This window comes from Notolepis coatsorum, assembly GCF_963971535.1.
Source record: "Notolepis coatsorum genome assembly, chromosome: 1".
Taxonomy (NCBI): domain Eukaryota; kingdom Metazoa; phylum Chordata; class Actinopteri; order Aulopiformes; family Paralepididae; genus Notolepis; species Notolepis coatsorum.
The window spans coordinates 20,165,796-20,183,395 of NC_140165.1; positions in this window are offsets into that span (position 1 = coordinate 20,165,796).

Genomic DNA, 17,600 nt, shown 5'->3' on the forward strand with positions numbered 1-17,600 from the left:
GCTAGCCCGGCATAGTTCTGACAGCTGTCACTTGTGCTACTGCGAAATAAATGACACATCATGAATTCTTTAAAAACGTCTTAATGTTCACACAATTGCTGTGTAATATAATTTTGTATTGCTATTTTAAGTTAATACTGTGTGAGGAATCAACTGGAGTTAAAATATTGATGTTTTGAATATTCTGGTATGGCAAAAATCAAAGATGGCTGCAATTTCTGTATTTATTTCGAATTACGCTTCATAACTTTTATTTTATTGAACCTAGAATGGTGATGTTGGTGCCTGTACCTAGGTTTTCATGAATGAGTAATTGAATAAAAATAAAAGAAACATGATTGGAGCATATCTTATATGATATTTCACACAATGAGACAATAAATATGTGGAGAACTAGAGTTAGATATGAGAACTGTAAACAACAGTTGATTGTGAAGAACAAACGATGATTGTGAAGAACGTCCTCATCACAAGAAAGGATCTGTATCTCAGCACCAATGTCAACGCCATGCCAAAGACCCAGTGGCGGCCCGTACATTCTTCTCCATGGGGGGGCGCTATACCAAACATTTTGCAAACATGTACCACGCATTGGCGAATATTTAATTAGGTACAACTATCACCATTGCCATCAATCAATATATGATCACAGTCAGTCAAATGCAGCCAATATGCCCTACACAATCAGAGAGAGAGTGAGAGAGAGAGAGAGAGAGAGAGAGAGAGAGAGAGAGAGAGAGAGAGAGAGAGAGAGAGAGAGAGAGAGAGAGAGAGAGAGAGAGAGAGAGATATCGCAACTCTACCTTGTTGTTAATGTAGCAGGGTGGATTATCCCTGCTTCGTGGGAACGGGTATGCACAGTCACTGGGTAGCGAGACACAGTAGAACTCTGGCTAGCTGCACCTCCGTCTTTGGGTCGGGAGCGTCAACTGGAGGCTGGCAGTGGGAGTGGATGGGGCCTGGGATTTACGAACCTGGTCCGGTACTCTGGTCTTCCTCTCTCTTTCAGGGCGGTCAGCAGTACTCCCCAACACGCTCTCACTTCCCCCAATTACTCCTCTAGCACCCTCCCACACCTAGTGACTGAATTGTAAATAAATAACTTGGTTCCCCCCGCAAGCAGTACCCTCCCTCGTTGACACTAGAAACCTTACAGTGGGAAAGGGAAGGTTGAATAGGAAAGGATTAATAGTATGTACTGTATGTTACCCACACCAAAAGGGTTAATACGGCTCAGGAATGGACACACACACAGAATCCCCATCCAATTCTTTACTGTTATTATACTGGTCAGTTACAATGATTTAATGATAATGACTACATAGACCGAAGTCCCACTATAATTCCGTTTGTGAATCAACACCTCCTAAACCCGTATTTTATACACCCACCTCTGGGTTAGTATCAGGGGTAATATACTGCAAGGTGTTTGACTCCTCACCCACGTCTGGGTCGCCCTGTATAATACCTCGGTCAGGCTTTAATTATAAGGCAAGAATAATACCTCCAAAAGGCTTGATCTATAATGCACCCGGTCTGTAACTTCCCCACAGGGAAAGGGTTCATTTGGATGGGAAAAAATTATTAAACACACACACATTATCACACTCAAAGAAAATGAAAAGAAATCAAAAGGGTGGGCCCACAAATACCTTACAAAAGTCCTATCTTAATGCCGGCATATATTGTTTGGGGTTCCCCTTATAAACTGTAGTAGCAACGTTAACTTCGCCCGCAGGCTGCACCACACTGGGTATGGTGTAATAGCCCCGGAGCATATATGCTCATTTGTACTCATCCAAAATGGCGGCCTCGCCGCACCACCGTCGTTCTGAAGGCAAGATGGCTTAGAACGCTCTCGTCGGGGTTGGAGCAGAGGGCAGTGTTGGGCTGAGAGCGTGTGCTGGGTGGTAGCGACCTCTGTCGGTCTCCGAAGGCAGCCGGGTGCAGGTCTGGTTGCCGACAGCCGGAGCGGACGGGTTGTAGAGCTGGTGCTGGGTCGACACGCGGATCTAGCTTGCCTTCACTCACACTGCAGCTAAACTCTGGGTCCCAAACAGCCCTTCTGCTAAACGGGATATATGATAACGCAGGGTGTTTCTAAAACACCGGTCCTCTTCATGCCATGCTGGCGGGACACCTCGCTGGAGGGAATAACTTTAACTTAAGCCCAACTCGGCTATACCGTTCTTGTTCTAGGATAACTTGTGGTATATCACTAGGGATATTCAGGGGAGAAACATGCAAGGCTCCACTACGAGTACATTCATAGGATAACCCGTAATATACTCAAGTTCAATACGGGGCTCTTCCAGACACGACCGAACCGATCCAAGTCCAATGTCGAAGAGGCTGCTTCCTCGCACTTCCGCCCACTTCCTTCTCCGTCTCTCTCGTACGCTCTCTGCCTGCCACCGCCCCCTGCTGGTGCCGCCAACTAGTCACAAGGAAGAGGCTGATAGAGTAGGGTCCAGTAATCCTGTTCATAATCCATATTCCAGTGAGTAGAACAAGGAGGGGCGAGCATCATTGTTCGAGAGAATATTAGCGGATACTAATTAGAATGTCTTGGTGTATCAGAGGAGATAAAAAGGCAAGTCAGCACATCTGGACAATAGGCATATTTTCCAGGTTGCTACATTTCCCCCCACTTTGAACTTGCTAAGTCCTCTGCAAGTTAACACCACCAAACACCAACCAACACATGCATGAAAACGGTCCTGAGACCAACAGTTTCACGCATAGATCAACAATCACACACTATGCTAACAGTCTCACACACTCCTTCATGAGTTGGACACACTGTTCGACAAACACACCCTTGAGCACGTAGTCCTGGCGATACCGGGCGGGTAGCCGACCTCTGGTGCTCCTCTGTGGCCGGGTGGGTTCCACCCGGGGAGATTCCACTTCCCCCACCTCCGACTCCGTGTCGGATTCTTCCGTGTCCGTGGGCGGGTCATGGACCACGGCCTCGCCCTCCAGGGCCATCGGTGGACCGCCAGCAGCCTCCTCTTCGACTCAATCTCCGCCGTCTTCCCCATCCTCTCCTGAGGGGGTCGACTCCGCGTCTGACCCGGCGTTCGCTGCCTCTTCAGGGGCGTCCCGCACGGGCCTGGGGTGGTTACACGCCCTAGGATGCGGTTCCCGACGGCAGGGACGTGCACAGGACTTTAGAGGGGCAGGTGCTCAAAGGCTGAAAAGGGCACTACACTTGTGTGTATATATTAACCGAGCGCGCGTAGCGCGCGAGCACAATTTTTAAGGGCCCTTTTCGGGCGGGGGCCCCCTTTTTATGCTTTTTGGGGGGTTTTGGTGATCAAATATTGAATATTAATAATAATCAGTGCAGGAGCACTGCAATGTCCCTCAATGAGTGTAATACCAGCATTCAACAGCAGTTTCTATCATCATCATCATCATCACCACCCACGCTATGCATAAAATATATAGGTCCGCGGAGAGGCACGCTGAGGAGGCCGTGCAAACTGCAATGGAATATGGGGCATCTCTCTCTCTTTACCTAATATTTTGATTCTATCCTGACATTTTTCAGTTGGAAGGGCAGTCTATATGCTTAATGGTAAAAAAAAAAAAAAAAAAAAAAAATCCAAAAAGGGCACTTTTTTGATGAGGCTCAAAAAGGCTGGTGCTCAGGCACCCCTTGGCCTCTATGTGTGCACGTGCCTGGGGCTGTGGGAACATGGGGCTGAACCCAGAGCAGCTCGCCTAGCATAAAACCTCTGGCAGTGGTGTTTCTGGTTATCAGCTAGACTAGCTAGTCCGTTCTAAACAGCTAGACTAGCTTCCATTCATTTGTGCTAAGCTAGGCTAGCTTGCAGTCGGATTGCTTTCTACTGAACGCATAGAGAGGACATTGATATTTGTTTCTTGTCTGACTCTGGAGAAGACGGTAAGTGCATTTCCCATAATGCTGGTGTGTTCCTTTAACAAAACGACAGCCTTTCTCCTCAGCTCTCTCTCTCTCTCTTCTCTCCTCTCGCAGAGAAAATGTCTGTTTCTCTTTCGAATGACATTTTAATTTTCTCGACCAAACAAAGCAAACAAACAACACAAAGCAAATTATCAATAAGTCATCAGATGATACTTGAGTTGTGATAATAAAAACAGTGCCGCTGGAAGCATTTTGAGATGACAAGACATTTAAAAAAGAATAATAGCCAACAGCAAGCAAGGCTGTGTGTGCAACAAAACAAAGCATCACACATCTTTATCTCCACCAGGCGAAGCATTTGATCTATCTATCTATCTATCTATCTATCTATCTATCTATCTATCTATCTATCTATCTATCTATCTATCTATCTATCTATCTATCTATCTATCTATCTATCTATCTATCTATCTATCTATCTATCTATCTATCTATCTATCTATCTATCTATCTATCTATCTATCTATCTATCTATCTATCTATCTATCTATCTATCTATCAATCTATCAATCTATCAATCTATCTATCTATCTATCTATCTATCTATCTATCTATCTATCTATCTATCTATCTATCTATCTATCTATCTATCTATCTATCTATCTATCTATCTATCTATCTATCTATCTATCTATCTATCTATCTATCTATCTATCTATCTATCTATCTATCCGTCTATCCGGAGCTAATCTTACCCCTAAGGCTGTAGTGGATGAAACAGGGTACACAGGCATGACCACAGGCCAGGTATGTGAATCCTTGAATATTTTTCAAATCGGTCAATGACAAGTGTTTTATTAATTATTATTATAAAATAATAATCATTGTCCACTCAAATAGATGATCAGAAACAAGTTACAAGAAGACAATACTATACAGGTTCACTCATCATGAAACTTGTATAGTATTGTCTTATTGGAACCTGTTTCTAACATGCTTCCTAACATCCTTCATATGCTTCCTATCACCCTTCCTATGATTCCTAGCATCCTTCCTATGTGTCCAAACATCCTTCCTATGCTTCCTATCACCATCTAGCGTTAGTTGGCTAATGCTAATAACTATTGGAGAGCGGTCAGTGTGTCTGTCAATCAGTGTGTTTGTTAGCATGCAAATGCTAATGCTAATAAGTAATAACTATGTACTGTATACTAAATAGATGTACGCAAAACAATTTAGAGCCTTGGGATATGTGTGAGATTATGTGCAAAATAAATCACTGTTTTCAGGTGAAGTGCGCCTTTAATAAACGATGGTAATTACTGACTTTTACCATAGTTGTACGATGATGGACTACACATGCAATTATTACAATTATTCCATCTTATGTCATCATAAATGACACTGTGAAGCAAACGTAAGCCTAGGAATATGTTGGTGCACAAAATAATGAGCCCCGCCTTTGTAACCAATAACTTTTCAGGTAACATCCTCGCTTTTTCTCAGTTTCTTTAATAAATTATTCCAATATACCTTTGATCTCTGATTTTCCCAAACTATAGGCGACACTGCATATTTTAATGTGAAAACAGGACAGTGCCGGTTAGCCTTCGGGAGAGGTGTTAGTTGGACAATGCCTAGGAGGCTATCCGGCCATGTCGGCTTCCATTCATTACCATGCATTCAGATAGCTTTTCTACAGAGAGGAAACTGGTATCTATCTTCTTGTCTCTCTCTGGAGAAGACGGTAAGCTAATTTCCCCAGATGTTGGCGTGTTCCTTTAATAATAATGAAAAGAGTTGCTCCACCTGTGTAAAGCTGAGTCTATCTGATTGACTGAGAGTGTCATTGACCTTCAGTCATTTTACTGAGACTGTATTAAAAAGAGTCGGGCAGAGCCCCTGGTTTTATGGCCCTGGTCATCCCAAGGTCCCACTGACCTGATGGATATTACAATGATAAATCAAAGCTCAGGCCAACATAGTCATACAGTACCACAGTAGGCGATCAGGCACGGCTCAGGGTTGAGGCATCACATGACTCGGATTTAAGCTAGCACGAAGATACTGCCGTCGTGACTGACGTCTTGAGGAATCCAAAGGTACCATGTCATGCTAGCTCACAGCCAAAGTTAAGCTATTAACTTTGAGAACATGCCAACATTTTGGGAAATTAGCTTATCCTCTTCTCCAGAGAGAGACAAGAAGATAGATATCAGTTTCCTCTCTGTGCGTTCAGTAGAAAGCTTGCTGCATGTTAGCCTAGCATAGCACAATGAATGGAAGCAGACCTAGCCTTCGGGAGATGTGTTAGTTGGACATCGCCTAGGCTAACCGGCACTGTCCGCTTACATTCATTGTGCTAAGCTAGGCTAACATGCAGCCAGATAGCTTTCTACTGAACGCACAGAGAGGAAACTGGTATATATCTTCTTGTCTCTCTCTGGAGAACAAGGTAAGCTAATTTCCCAAAATGTTGGTGTGTTCCTTTAAGCTAGCTTAAATTTGACGGGCATGAGCACTTTCAAAGGGGTCGCTGGACATCTTCTCACCTCAAGATATCTGAATGGAAAACCACACAAGACTCCTCTTTACAGACATAATGCTAGTTCCATGCAGAATGAAGCCAAAACCATGCAGGTTTTTATTTTGCATACAGTACAAATAAGCTACTTTAGCCTTTTTATAAGTAATATGCAAGGGTGCAAAGTAACTAATTACATACTCTTGTTACAGTAGTTGAGTTATTTCTGTACGTTTTTTGAGGTTTCTAAAATGTTTAACTTAATTTAACTTAAGTATAGTATAGTATTAGTATTAGTAATAATTTGTATATTATTTAGTATTAGTAAGTATATTTTGTACTTAGTTGCATTTTAAATAGCCTGCTCCATTATAAAGTAATATATTTATACTGCAGTGGTCAATTAGCAATGTGGAGGACAACGATAGATTTGCACTAAATCAGTGAAAAGAGATGGAGACGGACGAGGCAGACAGCAGAGCTAAATTAATTCCCATCAACTGACATGTAGCTGAATATGGATTCTAAGAGATGAGTTGATTCCCTGGGCACATCAAGGGACGACTTCAGCTTCAAGTAGGTACTATAACTACTTACGGGCACAATTTTCAGAAAACGCCTGAAAATTGCATACCCAAAGTAATCTGCAATTTATTATACTTTATACTTATAGCACATGCATGAGTCTGGTCTCTTTTGAAAGGAAACATTCTGAATCTTCATCCACAATAGGAAGAATCACCCTGAGTGCTTTAAACATTTTGAAGTTAAGTTAAGTTTTTAAGTTTGTTTTACTTCCATTTGAATTATCTTGCAAACAGAGGCCTCTTACAGGTTCCAGCTGATAGGTATGACCTGGAAACCACAATGGGTCCATAGCCTAAAGCCTAGTACAGGTCCAAAGTTGATAACAATACCACAGAAAATTAGTGTTTTACGCAACTTTTTATAATGGTATGTGTAGCTAAGGGGCTACACAACCCAGACTGTATTAAAGATTGTTTAGATTAAACCACTACTAAAGAATATTAATAGCCAGACAGTATAGTTAGACAAAATGGCGGACACTCAATTGACGGCGCGGGGACAAGGATACCAAGTTTACAGTATTTTAATAGTCATAGCAACATACATATTAATTATCACGGTTCTCCTTTAATAATAGAATGTCAGGGTATCAAAGTCAGCGGTAATGAATAGTTCCTAGGTTACGGATACTCGACCGGAGCTCTGCAGGGAGTGAGAAGAAACGAGGCGATACTGGGAAAAGCAAATGGTAGCTGAAGACGATGGTTTCCCACTGGAGCTCCAAGCTCCGGTGGAACTGTAGACCGGTCGGATAATCCTGTCGTCGCTGGAAGAAAAGGGGTCTCGTACGGAACCGGTCCTTGTTTTTTTTTTTTTTTTTTTTTTTTTTTTTTTCCATTTTCCTCCGATTTTCTCCCATCCCAATGTTAGTCGTATGCCAATTCCCAGTCCCTTCCTGGTCGCTGCGCACTTACCCGCCACAGTCAAATCATCTGGGAGAGTGGAGGCTACCACGTGCTTCCTCCGACACACGTCCAGCCAATCACCGCTTCTTTTCACCTGGCAGCGCGGATTCTCATCGAGAGGGCGTAGCGTGTGGGAGGACCACACTATCCCCGTCAAGTCCTATCCGCGCTTAGCAGGCGCCCCGACCGAACTGTAGGAGTCACTGTTTACAACGACCCGGACCCACCCCGCCAGCTTCTCCCACCCTCTAATACAGCCAATTGTATTAGTGCAGACGGCCAGCCAAGCTGGTGCCCCGGAGCTGTGAGCACAGCTCCGGGGTTGGTGACGAACGCAATCTCCGCTCGGCCACCTAACCGCCCTGGGAACCGGTCCTTGTAATCCTAGCGCCCGATGGCAGGGTTAATAGCTATTAATCCAAAAGCCTGTTGGCATAGATGGTAGCTAGCTAGCTTCGTTTGTACTGGAAGCTAACCCGCAGACCGTCTCCAATGAGTAGTTATATCCAAACGCTGCTGGGTTTAACTATACGTTTCTCCATGTTACTTCGCTTACACGAGTCACTATACTGCGCCAATAATGGCTCTACAATATTATAGTCGTATCTAAGTAGCCATTAGCTCTCTGTAACGATACACTGCTTGTTGGTCTGTGTACAACTGTACCGGACGTATCACGCTCTCGCTCTGCTACTTCTCCTGTTATGTTACTGCCGCGCGGCTGCTTGCACCATCTACAATATATATACTCAAACTGATCCCTATGGGGCTCAGCCGATTTACCTGTCCAGAATCAATGCGCCTGCTCTGGGCAAGTCTGAACTTGTCTGAACATGTCTAGAACCCTGTCTGGGGGGGGCTCATCTCTGGCGCCTACGACGTCAAGGGTGGGACCCAATGAGGCGAGCGAAGAATACTATTATGCAAACAGATGGCGTAAAGATATATATCTTATATATATAAACAATATACAAGTTATACAAAATAATAAACGCAGACTTTCAGTGTTAATCTGGACCTTCAGAACAGTATGTCTATGCGTTTTTCCAAAATGGCCACTTGGAGTCTCCAAATAGATACTGTAACGGTTCCCCCGGTCCTGCGGGACCGGACAGCAACCCTTCTCCCGGTTCGACTGATCCAGGTGTCGGACCATCTCAACTCCCCTTCCATACACCCCTTCATAATACAACATTGCCAACCGGTGGGCTGATCCAGATCTGGCAGATCTGGCATCAGCTCACTCACCTGATTAATATTATTTACTGCCATTTATGTTTATTATGTTTATTGTCTGTGTTGTCGTTGTTGTCTCCACTTTGTTAGACTTGTGTTCCCCTGTCTGTGTTTTGTAAATATGTTAGGCCCCGTTCCCCGTACCTGGCTAACTGAGTTAGCCGGATAATTTCCAGTATAGCCTGACTTAAGCCGGACCTTTCTGTTCCCCGACGCTCGATTGTCCAAATCACCATGACAACAGATCAAAAAGTTTGAGCCTGGTCGAGAGCAGGCTTAAGTTCAGTTAGCTGGATGAACCATGGCCACGCCCCGCAAAGAAATGACAGCTCGCTTCCTGAAATGATTCTCACAGTCTAGATCTGCATTATACCATTCTGAATTATGTTTCTGTGCTTCGTTTTCCTAGAGGGGGCTTTTGAAATGTATAATAATAGAACTAAATGCTGATAATAAATCATATTCAGCCTATAGATTTACTTTGTCCTAAATAAAATAATGCACGTCATATACGGCGCTCGGAGTGCGATACACGCTGCATGTGGTTATTTTAATAACGGCGCATTGCAAATGTGAATCCCGCGGGGATATTTTTAATGATCGGCTGTTTGGCTCTGATTAGTTTCATATATTCTCCGCTGTAGATTTGCTTAACGGAGCGCCCGGATTGTGTTTCATTCAAGCATAAAATTGAAGTGTCTATGAGTGGATTGTGGTTTTTGTGGATTATGAATTACGAGGACTCTGAGGATTGTTGAATTGTATCATCACTCACACGTTATTGTGATATTGTAACTGGGATTAAAATGTCTGATGAGATGCGCTGTTTGACGGATTTGAGAGATTGAATGAGCCGTTGACGTCACATTAATGCATTTGAGAATAAAGAGATAAAACTTCATTCAAAAGAAAAATATTCGAAACACGGGTCTCTTGTGCATTGATGGATAGACAATGGATATATCCCGTCTGGCACAGTGGTGCAACGGCCAGTGTTCGGTCCTGGCAAGCGGGCGACCTGGGTTTGAGACCCCTCGGTTCTAATATAATTTTTTTGGAATATAATATTAATGATTATACGCAAAAGTAGCCTAGTTTTAAGTTAAAATATTATAAATCTACATGCATTGATGATGTCATTCTTTATATAGCTCTCAACGTGCACCAAATTGAATTATTCCTACATTGCAAAAAGAAGAAAAAGACTAGAAGAAGTGGGATTCGAACCCCGGTCGTCTGCGTGAAAGTCAAAACCATAAACCGTCACACCACAGTGCAGATAATTAAAATATCCACCATACATCAATCAATGGGTAAGAGAGCCGTATCCTTATTCTGTATAACAGTTGAACTAATTATTTTCGCTAGCAAGATCTCATTTGATTATCCATTCCATAAACCTACCGCCAGCAGGCAAGTTTAAAGAAATATAATCTGATTGATTGGGGTAATGAGGGACTTAAAATTAGCCTATAGATTATGCATTTAACTTGTCGGCGAGGCTATTGAGCCGTACTGCAATCTGTTAATAAAGTTTTAAATCAATTAATCAATCAATGCCGTTAGAGAATCAGGATTTCTGCTCTCGATACTTGCTGGCTTTTCAACTGAAGCGGCCGCGCGCACTTATCCTGGGTCTCAAGTCTGGTTCGAGTTAACGAGACTGAATCCACCTTCGAGGAACAGGAAAATCCCGGCTTCAAACATCGGGTTAATTGAATCTGGATAATGGGACTCTTGATCGACTTAGTTGAACCAGGTACGGGGAATAGGTCTCAGTTTGTTCAATTGTTATTGTTTTTCCCAGTGTGCTCTGTGTTCTGTTGTTTCTGTCTATCACACCTGTGTCCTGTTTGTAATTACCCTCTGTCTCTAATTAGTGTTTGTATATTAGGTGTTGTGGGCCAGCAGTCACTTGCTGGTTCATTGTTTAATTGTTACCGTTGTTATCAGTCATGTTTGTTGTTTTCTGTTTCAAGTAAAAGCCTTATTATTCACCACTACGCCGTCTCCTGTATCCTGTATAACTCTCCGTTCTACACTGCAAACTGAGTTCCACCACATCATGCCAGCAAAGCGGCACCATCGTAACAGATACAAGATTAATTTATTGCCACACAACCAGGTTGGTGGTATTTGTGATTAGTACAGAGTGTATTGAAGCTCTACAGTACATACAAACATACAATTGGAACATAGATACATCTACCCCCCCCCCCCCCCCCTTCCAGCAAAAAAAAAAAAAGAAATGGCCACTTGGAGACTCTATGTCTCCAAACGCTATAACTCTTGAACGCGTCTACATACAGTCAAAATATTGGGCTCTAATGAAAGGTTACACATAGTTACACATTATTTATAATACAAATTATTTATATGTAAATTATTTATTTTATGCGAGCACCTAATACCTTGAGTAGGTATAATCGAACGGTGACAAAGCTTTCAAGCAATGTATTGGTTCATTGGCATAAAATCATTGGATTGCCTTAAAAATTAGGCCAAAGTGCTGCGAGTGCAAAACCGGATGTATAGGTGCCAGTGCCAGTTAAGTGGCTAATGTATGAGCTATGGTTTGTGTTGGTCTTGATAGCACGCTGAACTATATTGCTGCTTGCTTGCTAGTTTGCCAGATAGTGATCTTGTAACATTATTGAATGACCCTCAGATCAAACAAACGGATACTTCTCATTAAAGATGTATTAAAAACAGGCATATACGAACAGACACAAACAGTTGGGCATGGGGCCACACCCTGAGGTGACAGGATGCACCCCTGTATGATTGGGAAAGGCCAACCAGAATGACCGCTGAGCACTAGAGTGAGTAGTGCGAACGGCTGAAAAGATCTGCGGATGCAAGCGACCCACCATAGACAGTATATTCAGAGCGGCGCGTCAGCGAGGCACACAGGATCCTGAAAGACCCCAGCCACCAAAACCACAAACTGTTTGAGCTCATGCTGTCTGGCAGACGGTACCGCAGTCTCAGGTCCACGTCCAAGAGAACACTGGACAGCTGCTTCCACCGGGCAAACGGACTACTGACGGATAGACTCTGAACTATCACATGAGCTACACACAAGAGCACCTTAAGCGACTTACACACCACACAAGCACACTTATTACACACACGCACGCACGCACGCACGCACGCACGCACGCACGCACGCACGCACGCACGCACACACACACACACACACACACACACACACACACACACACACACACACACACACACACACACACACACACACACACACACACACACACACACACACACACACACACACACACACACACACACACATATATTTGCATTGCATGTACACCAGTCATTTAACTTTTTCTTTAATAAGTCTAATCAAAGTAACAGCACGTCTACATGAGTAGGATGTGTTTGTACTCTTTCCATCTCAGTAATATACACATACATACAGTACATACATACATACATACATACATACATACATACATACATACATACATACATACATACATACATACATACAGGGCCGCCTGGGAGAAATGCGAGGCCCTGTGCGACTTTTAAACGCGAGCCCCCAACCCCCCCCCCCCCCCCCCCCCCCCCCCAAAAGGTAAAAAAAATATATATATATATATATATATATATATTTTTTTTTTTTCATACAGTCAACATATTCTTAAATAATAGCGCTGCCCGAGGCTGGGCATGATACAGTCAACATATAGCAAGAGAGAGAGCGAGAGAGAGCTCCCGTTCTACAGTCAATATACAGTGTACAGAGAGAGAGACACATTGGAAAGAAATTGAAATGCTATTTGGCCCTAAACAGAGAGTACACAGTGGCAGAATACCTGAGCACTGTGACTGAAGATCCTTGACTAGGTACAGACTCAGCGAGCACAGCCTAGCCATCGAGAAAGGCCGCCATAGGCAGACTGTGTGTGTTAGAAAGAGAGAGAGAGAGAGAGAGAGAGCATGTGTGTTTGTCGTGTGTGTGTGTGTTAGAGAGAGAGCATGTATGAGAGAGATAAGCAAAGATGACCCCCTAAAGGATATTCAACTTTTAATGAAAGAACAAAACAGAAGGAAAAGATAACTTCACAAAGGCAACATGAATATACATAGATCCAAAAGGACAAAAATCAACACTTAAATCCAAAGAGAAGAGGGTCTATACCAGAGAAAACAAAGCAGCAAGGAGCCATTTGGCCGACATCAGCTAAAGGCTAGCCAGGTAGGCTACTGACACCAGGCCACACACAGCTTTGGCCAACGGCCCAACGCTACCCAAGCTACACAAACGACCAAGACAATGAATTCACACACAGCACATGTCGTATCTCCAAATGTTGTGAAGTAACATATGTTTTGCCTGGAAAAAAACATCGTTATTAACAAAACATTCGGGAGGGGGAGGAAGGAAGAGTGGGGTAATGTCATGACATTTTCATTAATCTTACCTGCACCAAGGAACGCAGGGCGAAAGGCCGCAACACAGGTCTCCACGTTGACGAAAGGCCTCTCGCTGGCGGGACAAAAAGCTATGCTATGGCCGGAGCCTTGTCATGGTGCAGGCCCGACTACATCTTCTGTCAAAGAAGTGCCAGAACCCCCTGCTATTCTCACGGCTAATGTCAATGGTCGTAGCACAAGCTAACAGCTAACTAGTCTCTAGGCTAACTGATAGCATCAAACGAACGTTCCCAGCCGAGCGCAGCCGGCAGCTAACGTCGTAGCTAAACAGCTAACTGGCTAACAGTTAGCTCAACCAGGCTATCGCTAACCATTAGCTAACGCAGAAGCAAGCTATGTGGCTACATACAGGTGCTGACACCAGGCCACACACCGTTAGCTACTAGTAGTACTACAACAGCTAGTCGGCCAGTTTAGCTCCAGAGAGAGAGAGAGAGAGAGAGAGAGAGAGATGTCCACGGCGGGAATAGAATATAGTTAATAGAATAGGTTAAAAACTCACCAAACGTCCAAGAGGATGGAGACAACCGCATGGAGTTGACGAAGTTCATCTGCCAAACAACCATCCTCTTCATCTTGGCTGCATGCGCATGATGCGCTGTCTCTAGGTTAGCTAACGCTAGTTAGCCTTTAGCTAAGCTAGCTACTAACCGACATCACCATGACAAGGCTCCGGCCATTTGTCCCGCCAGCGAGAGGCCTTTCGTCAACGTTCCTTGGTGACCGACCGACTGATAATGACCGACCTCTTCGTCTTGGCTGGCATAACTAAGCATAATAGTCAAAAGCTGCACGCGCGAAATAGTCAAACGCAGCTGACGCGCGCCGGCGTACTACACATGATGTAAGTAACCACTCCCTTCGTTGAAACCAATAGTATGTCTGCTGCAGAGCCCCAGAGCTCCAATAGTGACCCAGGTGCAGACCCAGGAACAAGTCAGACACATTCTACAAACGTGTCTAATGTGAAATATATAAGCATATAAGCAAAACTAGATTTTAGGTCTGTGATGAAAAAGGGCCTCGCGGGAAGGGGGGCCTCGCAAAAAAATAAAAACAAATAAAAAATAAAAATAAAAATAAAAATAAATATATATATATATATATATATATATTTTTTTTTTTGCGATGCCCCCCTTCCCGCGAGGCCCTGTGCGACCGCACTGCTCGCACACCCCCTGAGGCGGCCCTGCATACATACATACATACATACATACATACATACATACATACATACATACATACATACATACATACATACATACATACATACATACATACATACATACATACATACATACATACATACATACATACATACATACATACATACAGTACATACATACATACATTCATAAATACACACAAAAACACACAATCATATAGTACATATCTCAGTCCAGCTGCTTTTATGAAGGAAGGAAAAAAAAGTCCACAATCATTTAAATATGGGTGAACTTAAAAATGATATATCATCACATACTTAATGGATATAATGCATATCAATACTGCATTTATATTATGTTAGTGATGGAAAAGGCATAATACGGTTGATTGTGAACGTGATAATGAATTCATAATGAAAAAGGCGGCAGAAACCCATGTATTGGGAATCACTGCATTTGATACTGTTTCTTTATTAGGTAGCCTATACCTCTGGGAATAATGCTCAGCAGAGCGGACTACGGGTATCGCACTACCACTCCTACAGGACTTATACACCAGGAGGTGCAGATCCAGAGCCTGTAGGATAATGAACTAGGCCAATACGCTCTCACACTCACTACTGAAATGCTCTCACGTATACTACTGAAACGCTCTTACATTCACTATTGAAACGCTCTCACACTCACTACTGAAATGCTCTCATGTATACTACTGAAAGGTTTAAAATGTATGTAAGAGCGTTTCAGTAGTATTATGAGAGCATTTCAGTAGTATACGTGAGAGCATTTCAGTAGTGAGTGTGAGAGTGCCTCAATAGTATTGGCCTAATCGGCCCCTCATACTCATCACCCCAACAACAGTCTGTTCAAACTGCTGCGGTCAGGCAAGCACCTCCGCATTCATGTAGCGAAAACAGAGAGACTCCGACTCGGCTTCTTCCCCCAGGCCATCAGAACACTCAATACTGATTTATCCACATACAAGCACACATGAATACGGAAGCGTATTTCTGCCACACCAGAAACAGAAAAAATATATTAGTATCACGTTATAACGTGATAACTTATTGTTTTAACATAACATTTTTCACGTTATAAGTTATATGAATACTGACTGAGCGTCTCGCTCTGCCATAATGAGATATCGTCTCCATGCACCTATTGTGCACGTGAAAAAGTTGACACATGCACGTCACTTGCACGTGACCACGCCTACTCTTGTGTGTTCCTTCAAAACACAGGAAGTGGTCACGCTCATGCTCTTCCAAGTCTGAATTCCATGCGTGAAAAACATCCAAGGGTCCTCAGGGCGCTGAAGAGCGAGACGCTCAGTCAGTATTCATATAACTAGGGTTATAGAAAAACCTTTGTTATATTTCATTATACTGACATTGCGTCTCGCTCTGCCATAATGAGATCAAAGGGGCAGAGTGGACGCGTGGCCACGTCAAATGCACCCCCTGAGGGCCCATACGCCCCTGCCAGGGAGGAGGGGAGTCCCGTCCACCCGCCCGTCCTAACGAGGGGGGGGGAGGCAGTCAACTACAACCAATGTGCAAAAAAGGGACCAGTCACCCTAGAACGCACAGTGCAAGCGGGACCATGTGTGACACAGCACTCCGTGGTCCACACCCACACACACCTGCTAGCCCATCTAATGGCGGGGAGCAGGAGAGGTCCCGGCCCTCAGGACTGCCTGGGAGACAGAGCCCCCAGTCAGGTCCATGAGGTCAAACCTAACAAAAGGACCCGGGGAGGACCAGGAAGCCGCAGTGCAGATGTCCTCCACCGAGGCCCCCCCAAACAGGGCAGCGGAGGCCGCCACTCCATGAGTGGAGTGTGCCCTGACACCTGCGGGGGGAACCCGTCCGGCCAAAGTGTAGCAGAGGGCAAATCCCTCGCATAACCAATGTGACAGCCGTTGCTTGGACATCGCCTTACCCGCGCGAGAGCCACCATAACAAACAAACAGTTGATCGCTAGCCCTGAGATCCTGCGTGCGACTAAGGTAAACCATCAGCGCACGGACAGGACACAACAGGTGAAGGCTCACTAGCGCGAGGAGGGGGTGAATCGCCGTAACCGTCCTGCCAGGACGGAACCTCCCGAGCGTGCCATGAATATCCTCTCGGTTGCCCTCATAGACCTTGATCTTAGAATTAAGCCCAAGTACTCCACCTGTTGACTGGGAAGAGGAGTACTCTTCTTCCAGTTCACAGCAAAACCCAGGCTTGTGAGGAATTCCACCACCTGCCTGGTATGAGACCTGGCAATCTCCTCTGACCAGCTGAGGACCAGAATGTCGTCTAGGTAGTGCGGTCTCCACGCACTTGGTGAACGTGCGAGGAGCCAGAGAGTAGCCGAACGGCAGCCTCTGGTACTCGTACGCTATGCCCTGAAACAGGAAGCGTAGGTATTTCCTGTGAGGAGGGAAGATCGGGATGTGAAAATACGCATCCTTTAGGTCTATGGAGGTGAACTCTGACAGCGCTTAACAGGTGTTTGACAGTCAACATTCTGAACCTTCTTGCCACAATCAACTGATTGAACGCAGACAGATCCAGTATGGGTCTGACACCTCCCGATTTATTGGGCACCAGAAAATATCGGGAGTAAACGCCACTCATCGCGTCCTCCCATGGGACCACGACGATGGCCTGCTTCGCCACCAGAGAACAAAGCTCTTTGGCCAAGGCTGTCACTGCCGCAGACTCTGACAATAGAGTCTCTACCAAACCCAAAAACGGAGGGTGGAGGTGTTTAAACTGTAACACAAGCCCCGCCCTCAGCGTTCTCTCCATCCATGCCGACATATGGCACTTCTG